At 38.7% G+C, this 10,082-nt stretch overlaps 1 non-coding gene across 1 annotated transcript; it reads left to right on the top strand.

The window, feature by feature from the left end:
* Window positions 1-9,718: 9,718 nt before the first annotated feature.
* On the top strand, window positions 9,719-9,824 carry LOC114098742 (U6 spliceosomal RNA). Its single transcript, XR_003583778.2, has one exon. It is a non-coding gene; the product is annotated as a U6 spliceosomal RNA (small nuclear RNA).
* Window positions 9,825-10,082: the final 258 nt, after the last annotated feature.

Below are 10,082 nucleotides of genomic sequence, written 5' to 3'. Positions count from 1 at the left end.
TAGTGATTGGGTGGGGTTAGGAAAATTTGTACTTTTTTGTTTTTTTAAGCTCTGTGGTGATTGTCTTGTTAGTTTTCAGATATCAAACCAGCCTTGAATCTTTGTGATAAGTTCCACTTGGTCATGGTGTACAATTCTTTCCATATGCTACTGTATTTTTTTTCGTTTAGCATTATGTTGAAGGTTTTGCATCCAGATTTATGGCTTTCTCCCTTTCTCTGGATGTCTTGGTCTGGTTTGGGTATCAGAGAAATAATTGCTTCACACAATGAGTTGAGAAGTGTTTCCTCTTCTATTTTTGAAAAGCTCATGAAAAATTGGTATTCAATCTTTAAATGTTTAATATAATACAAAAATGAAGCCATCTGGGGCTTGGCTTTTCTTTGTGGGTAATCTTTTTTTGTTACTAATTCAATCTTTCACTCATTATAACTTGATTCAGATTGCTTATTTCTTCTTGAGTTCATCTTATTAGTTTGTGTCTTTCTAGGGATTTTGTTTATTCCTTCTGAGTTATCTAATTTGTTTCCAGCCATCATTACTTTGAGTAAATTTCCTGTTCATTTCTCTCCCTCCTTTCCTCCTGGTAATCCCATTAAGTGTATATTGATGCATTCAATGGTGTCCTACATCCCAGAGGCTCTGTTAATTAAAAAAAATTTCCCTCTGATTTTTGGCTTGTGAGGTCTCATTAATCTACCTTCAAGTTTCTTAATTCTTTGTTCTTCTTATTTCAATCTGATAAAGAGCCTTCTAGTAATGTTTAAATTTCAGTTATGTCACTTTTGCTATTCAGAATTCAGTTTGCTTTTTTCTTATATTTTCTATGTTTATTAATAGTCTCTATTGAATGCAACATTGTCATCATACTTTCTTTGGTCTCTTTAATCCTGGTTGCTTTTACTTTTGTGAATCTGTTTATAATCATTATTTTGAAGTCATTTTCTAATCAACCTAACATCTGGTTCTCTTATGGGCAATTTCTGTTAACTGCTATTTTTTTTCTCATGTGTAAAGAATACTTTCAAGTCTCTTTGCACACCTCCTACTTTTATTTTGTTAGAAATTGGACACTTTTCATAACATATGACAGCATTTTGGTACTCGTCTCTCTGTCTCCATGGCATCCTTTTTTATTGGTTTAATGACTGGCCAGATTATTGTAGTGATGTCTGTTAAATTCCTGATGTTGTTCTGTACATAGGTGAAATTGAGTAGTCCCATAGTCACCATGGCATGATAGTGGGTGGGTTCACTTCCTCTTTTTCTCTGACTATGCCCAAATATTAAATGTCACCATTTATTTGTAAGCAGATTGTCGCAGTCTGGCTGGGCACAAAATCACGAGCCACTTAAGCAGGAACAAAGTTTATTTTTTGAAACTGCCGCCAATGTCCGGTACCGCCCGGGAAGATTTTTTCCACCCACGCGGCCTCCTCCCGGACCCGCCGAGAGAGCTCCTCCCCCGGAACTCCCTCCTACTGTACTTCCCCAACCAATGGGAACTCTCCAGGAGTCCCGTAGCCGGCCTAGGTGAACAGCAGGAGTCCAATATCCATATGAATGCAAATCTTAACATAATCATATCATCTCAATGGCTAGCTGGCGTCACCTTTCGACCAAAAATGCCATGCATCATATACTTGGCTCTTAGCATCTCCCCCTTTCTGTTTAAGTAACAAGCAATCTGGCTAGGGACCGTGCCTGTTAGGTTTGTCCAATTCAACATATGGTTCTTACCCGTCATCGGAAAACTGACTTTTAGGCGTCAGCCTCCTGTCTTAGGTTTATACCACTGCAATTGGATCATACCCGTCACTGACTACCGGTCTAGCATATAGCCATACTTGTGGATAGGCCTATGTACCAGTGGGGGGGTGAGGTTTTTTGCCTCACCTCTGTTGGCCCCCAAAATTGGCCTTGGTGCTGGTGGGGGGGTGAGGTTCTTTACCTCACCTCTGTTGGCCCCCAAAATTAGACCATCACTAGTAGAAGGGAGGAGGATACAGAAATGTCATGACACCAAGTCAATTAACGGCTCCTAGGAAAAATTACATCACTGGTGACACATCAGCAAAGATACGCTAGCACTACCATAATTCGCTGCATCAACAAATAGATCACAAAGCATACAAGTGATACATAGTCCAGGCAAGTTCTGTAAGCAGTTCAAAGTAGAAGAATCTATCAATATGTCCATATCCTCCCAAAATAAAGCATACAAGTGATACATAGTCCAGGCAAGTTCTGTAAGCAGTTCAAAGCAGAGGAATCTATCAATATGTCCATATCCTTCCAAAATAAATCGACTCATTGAGCATTACTTGTTGAGTTATAAATCATTGATGTATCAGCTTACACGGTTTGTTGTGATAACTCTCGAAGAAGTTGTAGTTTGGTTTTATCTTTGTCTTCACCGGCACTGGGATGAAAATAGGAATTTTGACAATGATGCTAAAAAAAAAATATGTAACATTTTAACAGGTACTAAGAAAACAATATTTAGAACAATTTACATTATCCTGAACAGAATTATTAAATATAATGAAAAGGAAAGGTGAAAGTAAACAAACAGATTTGTTAACCTTTTATTTGTTCATATATTAGAACAATCCTCAACAGCTGTTTACCCAAATTAAACTAAACTATTAAAATCACGTGAATAATAAAAAAAAAATTTTTTTTGGATCCATGTGCATGAGCGCCCCTCATATGTGAAATATGGACATACGCACATACAGACATACAACACAAAACAGAAGTGTGCACACGTAACATATAACACATGAGACAATAGTAAAGGCCTTGTAGCTTTACCTAGGTGAAATCTCCATTGCAATGTTCAAAAACTCCACAGTCAAAAAAACTGATCAGAAAAAACATTAACCTAGGTCTGTATGAGCTCAAAAATAAAATAGAACTTTATGATGTGGGAAAAAGCAATAATAAAATAGATATTGAAAAAAAACATCCTGGTTAATCACTGTCACAGATGTAAGAATAGCCAAGCTGGAGATCTGGATATCAGCTGTTATGGATTTGAGTGGAATCATCTTCCTTTTGTTCTGTAGGAGCTGTTTTAGTTAGTCTTTCTGGAATCCAAATCGGCTGCTGTTCTTCCTGTGGAAAAACACAAACAGAGCCCCGACTCCAGACTATCACTGGGTCAGGACCTTTCCATTGTCCTGTTAGAATATCTTTCCAAAGTACCTTAGGCTTATGTACATTTTTTGGATACAAATGTCTTTCCGCAGCACTAAGCCCTGATGAATCCAAATTTAAAAAGTTTAGAGTAAAAAGGGTTATTTTAAGTTTATCTTTGGGGGATATATACCCCTTTCCAATTCCCTCCTTTTGTTTTAATAAGTACATTTTAATAGTTTGATGAGCTCTTTCAACTATGCCTTGTCCTTGTGGATTGTATGGAATTTCTGTTATGTGAGTAATGCCAAATGATGAGCAAAATTGTTTAAAAGAGGTGGACGTATAACCAGGACCATTATCGGTTTTTAACTGTTTTGGAACGCCCACAGTGGCAAAATTTTGTAAGCAATGAGCTATAACATCTTTAGTTTTTTCTCCAGCATGAAGGGAGCCCATCAGAAATCCGGAAGAAGTATCAACTGTAACATGTAAATATTTTAATTTTCCAAATTTTGGCAAGTGTGTGACGTCCATCTGTCAAATATGGTTAGGTATCAGTCCTCTAGGATTGACTCCAAGATTAACTTGTGGTAAAAATGTCACACAATTTTGACATTGTTTTATTATATGTCGGGCTTGTTCTTTAGTTATTTTAAAACGCTTTTGTAAAGTATTAGCATTGACATGGAACCTTTTATGAAAATTTATAGCTTCTTCTATTGTGGAGAAAATATGTATGTCATGTGTAGTTTTATCTGCTAACTCATTGCCCAAACTAAGGGCTCCAGGCAATCCTGTATGTGCCCTGATATGTCCTATAAAGAATGGATCTTTTCTGTCCCAGATTAGACTTTGTATAGTAGAAAACAAAGAGAAAACAGTAGAAGAAGGGGAAATCCTACCAGCATCTTCAAGGGATACTATAGCATTAACTACATACTGACTATCAGAAAATAAATTAAATACAGAATTTTTAAACATCATAAAAGCTTGTAATACTGCATTAAGCTCTACCTTTTGAGCTGACTGTTTGGGTACTAAAAATGTAAAAGTTTGATCAGGGGTAACTACTGCTGCTGTACCATTATTTGACCCATCAGTGAATATATTTGGAGCATTCATGATAGGGGTTTTTTTGGTCATCTTTGGAAAAACTACAGGATGTTTAGACCAAAAAGACAACAAAGGATTAGACGGTAAGTGATTATCAAATGAAACATTAGATTTACACATGATTATTGCCCAAGTATTTAACTCATTAGCTAACTCATCAATTTGATCTATAGTATATGGAGTAATAATTTTATTGGGAGAAATCCCAAACACTCCCTTGGCTGCTTTTATTCCTTTGAGTATTAATTGTCCTACAGCCTCAGGATACCTAGTAAGAATAGTATTAGGAGAATAAGATAAATGTATCCACAATAATGGACCTTCTTGCCAGAATACTCCTGTAGGAATATTTTTTGTTGGCAGTACAATAAATAATAAAGGCAAACTTATATCAATTCTATCCAAATGCATATTTTCCATGTATGTTTCAATGATTTTTAATGCCTTTCTTGCTTCAGGCGTCAACATGCGGGGTGAATTTGGATCTGATGGACCTTTTAGAATATCAAATAAAGGTCCCAACTCTCCTGTTGGTATGCCTAGATAAGGCCTTATCCAATTTATGTCTCCTAATAACTTTTGAAAGTCGTTAAGTGATTTGAGTTGATCTACTCGTATTTGAATTTTGGGTGGACGGACCATGGTTGAGGATAATAAAACCCCTAAATAATTAATTGGAAGATTTAATTGTACTTTATCTATTGCTATCTCTAGATTATAATTTTTTAATAAATTTGTAAGTGTGGCATAACATTTTAGCAATGTGTTTTTATCTTTATGTGCCAATAACACATCATCCATATAGTGAAATATTTGTAGTTCAGGATTTTGATTTCTAAGTGGCTGGATTGCTTTGTTAACATAAATTTGACACATAGTTGGACTATTAGCCATCCCTTGAGGGAGTACTTTCTATTCATATCTCTGATCAGGACCTTCATGATTTAGTGCAGGGATAGTAAATGCAAAATGTGGACTATCCTCGGGATGAATTGGAATTGAAAAAAAACAATCTTTAATATCTATAGCTAAAACATACCAGGTTTTTGGTAAAGCAGACAATTGGGGAATCCCTGATTGAGCAGGTCCCATAATAACCATCTCATTATTAATGGCTCTTAAATCTTGCAATAATCTCCATTTACCAGATTTCTTTCTAATGACAAAAATGGGAGTATTATGGGGAGATACGGAAGGTTGTATATGTCCCTCCGCTAATTGTTGTTTGACTAGGTCATGGGCTATTTGTATCTTTTCTTTAGTCAGGGGCCACTGAGGAACCCACACTGGTCTTTCTGATTTCCAAGTAATTTTGATTGTCTCAGTGGCCCTTTCTGAAAACCCAATCCATGTCTATTTGTTTCTTGATTTATTTGAATTGGTGCTGTCATACCTTGTTCTTGTTCTTTTAATCTTTTTTCTTTTCTAAAGCCTTGTCTAGCCCTAGTAGTGGGCACATTAGGATTGATGTTATTTGTTAATGTCAAACCTAATTGATCTAGGACATCTCGTCCCCATAAATTTATAGGAAGATGATCCAATACATAGGGCTGTATAGTTCCTTCACATCCTTCAGGATCCTTCCAATCTAATACCATTGCACTTCTATGGGGATTAGTTGCCACTCCTAGGCCTCGAAGCGTTTGAGTGGCTTGTTGTAATGGCCAGTGTTTTGGCCATTCTTGACGAGATATTATGCTAAGGTCTGCACCTGTATCAAGTAGCCCATTAAAGTCATGTCCTTGAATATTTAGTTTTAGCATTGGGCGAGAATCTAGATTTAAAGACAGCATAGCCCAATCTACACCTGTGGAGCCTAATCCCCTGGAACCTCTTTCTACAGTACGACTGGAAAATTTATCATGTAGGCTGGGTATTATTAATAACTGTGCTATTCTATCTCCTGGTGAAATTACTGATATACCTCTTGGAGAACTAGCTATAATTTTTATTTCACCTTCATAATTGGGATCAATTACCCCAGGACTTATCATAAGCCCTTTTAGTGTTGAAGAACTGCGTCCCAATAATAAGCCTACTGTTCCTTGGGGAAGAGGTCCTTTTACTCCTGTGGGAATGATCTGAACTCCCATCTCTGGAGTTAGTACTGCTCTGGCAGAGGCGCAGATGTCCAACCCTGCGCTCCCTCTAGTTTGTCTGATGAGGGATTTAATGGATAATGCGTCCTGGGCACTACCTTGATGGTGTTGCTGGGTTCCTCCACTGCCCCGTATATTTGTGGTTTTGGGCCCCGGAGCATTGGGCCCTCCAGTCCGTTTTTTGGCAATGGAGCCTGATGTCTTTCTCCACGATATCGTGGGTAAACACTTGGTCCTTGTCTGTTTTTTGATAACGGAATACCTTCTATGGTGGTTTGAGAACGGCATTCATTAGCCCAATGTTTCCCTCTACGGCATCGTGGGCAAATACCCGGTATTCTATTCCTTTGATACCTAGCCTTGTTAAACCCTCCTCCTATGGGGCAACTCCTTTTAAAATGTCCTGTTTGATCACAATTATAGCATGTTTTTGGCCTGGCATCTAAAGCCTGTTGTACTGCTGCTAAGACTTGCCCTTGTTCATTAATGTCTCTACATAATTTAATATATGTGTTTAAATCTTCATGTTTCCATGGTCTGATGACCTCTCTGCAGCAACGATTTGTTTGGTCATAAGCCAGTTGTTTTATAAATGGCATTGCCTGTTCTGTATCTCCAAATACTCTAGATGCTGTCTGAATAAGCCTATCTACAAATTCAGCGTAAGGTTCATTAGCTCCTTGTATTACCTTAGATAATTGTCCTTGTAAATCTCCATGCCCCTGTAAAGTTTTCCATGCCCTAACTGCGTCTGCAGCAATTTGTGCGTATACGCCAGGATCATATTTAATTTGTTGCCGTTGACCCTCATAAGGTCCTTTTCCTAATAACATCTCTAGATTTCTTTGAGGGTAACCGGCTGTTGCATTTCGCCTAGCTGTCTCCATGCAAAATTCCTCATTGGCAACCTTCCATAACAAATATTGTCCTCCATTTAGCACAGATCGACACATGTTAGCCCAATCTGCTGGCGTCATGTCTAAGTTGGTAATGGATTCGACCATGCTCACAGTGAAGGGTGCTTGCGGCCCGTAGGTTGTTACAGCCTCTTTTAATTGCTTCACTGTTTTGAAATCTAAAGCACGGTGAATTCGTTGCCCTCCTGCCTGCTCAAGTACAGGGCATGCTAATCTTTGGGGTCCTGCCTCAGGATTCCGTCCATCAACTACGGGAGTTGAGGGCCGCTCAGCTGTAGATGGAGCTGTTGGTTGAATTACGCCCTCTGGTGATAGAACGGGGATAGTAGCAGCCTCCTGTTGTAATTCCCCGCCTGATGGTTGTTTTTCCTCTAAGCTTTCTTTCTTCAAATCTTCCTCTGTCTGACTAGCTTGAGAGACCTTCTCTTTCGCTTGACCTAACATGTTTTCTACCATAGTCTGGACCTCTAACAATTTACTTAACAGTCTTTCGGTTTGTTTTTTACTAGTTTTTAATCTACTATAAAGGTAACGCAACCCAATAAGATAGCATAAAACAAAACCGAAACAGAATGAAACAAAAACCGAACAAAGAATAGTTGTATCAATTTTCTCTTTCTCAGGGCTGAACAACTTCAAACCTTGAGCCAACCAATTTTCCCAGTTTGCCTGAGAAAATTCTAGGGATAGGCAGCTTGAAACAAAAACAAGATAAATCAAAACGAGAACACATTGTTTTTTGAAATGGTCACCCATTTTGTTGCCTTCCCTCAGGGGCGAGCAATTTTACTCACCTCCAAACTTCAGGCGTTCCCCGTGCGGGCCACCAGTTGTCGCAGTCTGGCTGGACACAAAATCACGAGCCACTTAAACAGGAACAAAGTTTATTTTTTGAAACTGCCGCCAATGTCCGGTACCGCCCGGGAAGATTTTTTCCACCCACGCGGCCTCCTCCCGGACCCGCCGAGAGAGCTCCTCCCCCGGAACTCCCTCCTACTGTACTTCCCCAACCAATGGGAACTCTCCAGGAGTCCCGTAGCCGGCCTAGGTGAACAGCAGGAGTCCAATATCCATATGAATGCAAATCTTAACATAATCATATCATCTCAATGGCTAGCTGGCGTCACCTTTCGACCAAAAATGCCATGCATCATATACTTGGCTCTTAGCAGCAGATTGCTCTAATGTTTTCAACAATGTCCCAGCATATGAGCGGCTCTAAAAACAATCAAATCAAATTCTATCGCCTTTGAGAGAACAGTTTGTGAAGTCTCTGCTTCATATTTATTCTGACTGCGGGAGCATTCCCTACAGTTGTCTTATTCTTGATTTTCTCCTGAAAATTCCTGGCCAACAATCCTAGCTGCATCTTTGTTAAATTCATAAGTCTGGCCCATTTGCCTTTTACCAGGACCCCCACTGCTCTTGCAAGTACTCTTAGGCATGACTTTATCCAAGTTCTGTTGAAAATAAAGTCAGTTCCTTTAGGAAAAGATTAGCAGCTCTCTGTTTTAGAGCTTGATTCTTCCCCCAACAAACTCTGAACCAGAGCTGTGAGTATATCTGTGGCAAGATTCTCTTTCATGACTTCCCTGCTAAAGGAGCTGAGGGGTTGGTGGAGGAGGTGGGAAGTGGCCTGATGTCCTCTCAGTTTGTCTCTCTGGAGTGCAACCCATGAGTCAGGTAACAGTTATCACAGTGCTGTGCCTAAGACGAATACTTCGTTCTATGAATTGGTTATTGTTTTTCAATACATTTGGGAAGTTTCCAGCCATTATTTCTTTGGTTATTTTTTTCTGCTCATTTATTTCTCTGCTGTCCTCTTGGTAATCCTGCTGTGTGTGTTGATGGTTAATAATGCTCTACCTCAGGAAGAAGGGAGCTGCCATTTTTCAGTTATGCTTTCCTGGGCTTTCTCTCAACAATAGGTATCTGGTGGCAGGATGAGGAACACTGATGTTCTGTTACTGCTGGGAGAAAAGCCCCCCAACTGGGACCTGGAAGGGAGTGGAGAGCTCATAAAAATTGCAAATATGCAGAAAACATAAGGAGATTTAACATGTATTAATGTTTTGCCATATTCAGAATTATTTTTCATAAAGAAATAAAATGTCACACAGAAAGTTAAAGATTTCTTTGCATTTATAGAGGATACATATAAAGTATGTGTGACACCAAGGAGGGGATATAATACCAGAGATTTTCTAGCATCTGGGCTTACTGTAGTTCAAGTCACAAATTAATCCAGTTTTTAAAATCAATTAACAACACCAACAATTAGAACCACTTCCAACTGCTCTAGCTAATTTGCTGAATCCAGGATCTTCATTAAGTTCACCTCTATCAGTAAGTGTGGCTCTATCTAAAATTATTTTTTATCCCTCTTGTTTATCCATACTCTCCCTCTGTTTACTGAGAAACCAACAGTCTGTCAACCATCTTTGAGTGCTCACTTTGACAGCACAGATAGTAAAATTGGAACAATATAGAGAAGATTAGCATGGCCTCTGCAAAAAAGTTATGCAAATTCACGGAGCATCTATGTTTTTTTGATACGTGTGTACCTATGACAGCGTGATTTATAATGGCCAAATTATGGAACCAAACTATGTGTCCATCAGCAGATGACTAGATAAAGAAAATGGGGTATTTACACACAATGGAGTTTTATTCAGGCTTAAAGAAGAATGGAACTATGTCATTTGCAGGAAAATGAATGGACTGGAGACATTATGCTAAGATTAGCCAGATCCAGAAAGTCAATGTTTTCTCTCATATCTGGAAACTAAGAAAAAAAAATGGAAAGAAA

This window comes from Marmota flaviventris, chromosome 16, assembly GCF_047511675.1.
Source record: "Marmota flaviventris isolate mMarFla1 chromosome 16, mMarFla1.hap1, whole genome shotgun sequence".
NCBI lineage: Eukaryota > Metazoa > Chordata > Mammalia > Rodentia > Sciuridae > Marmota > Marmota flaviventris.
This window is presented reverse-complemented; position numbering and strand designations above follow the sequence as displayed.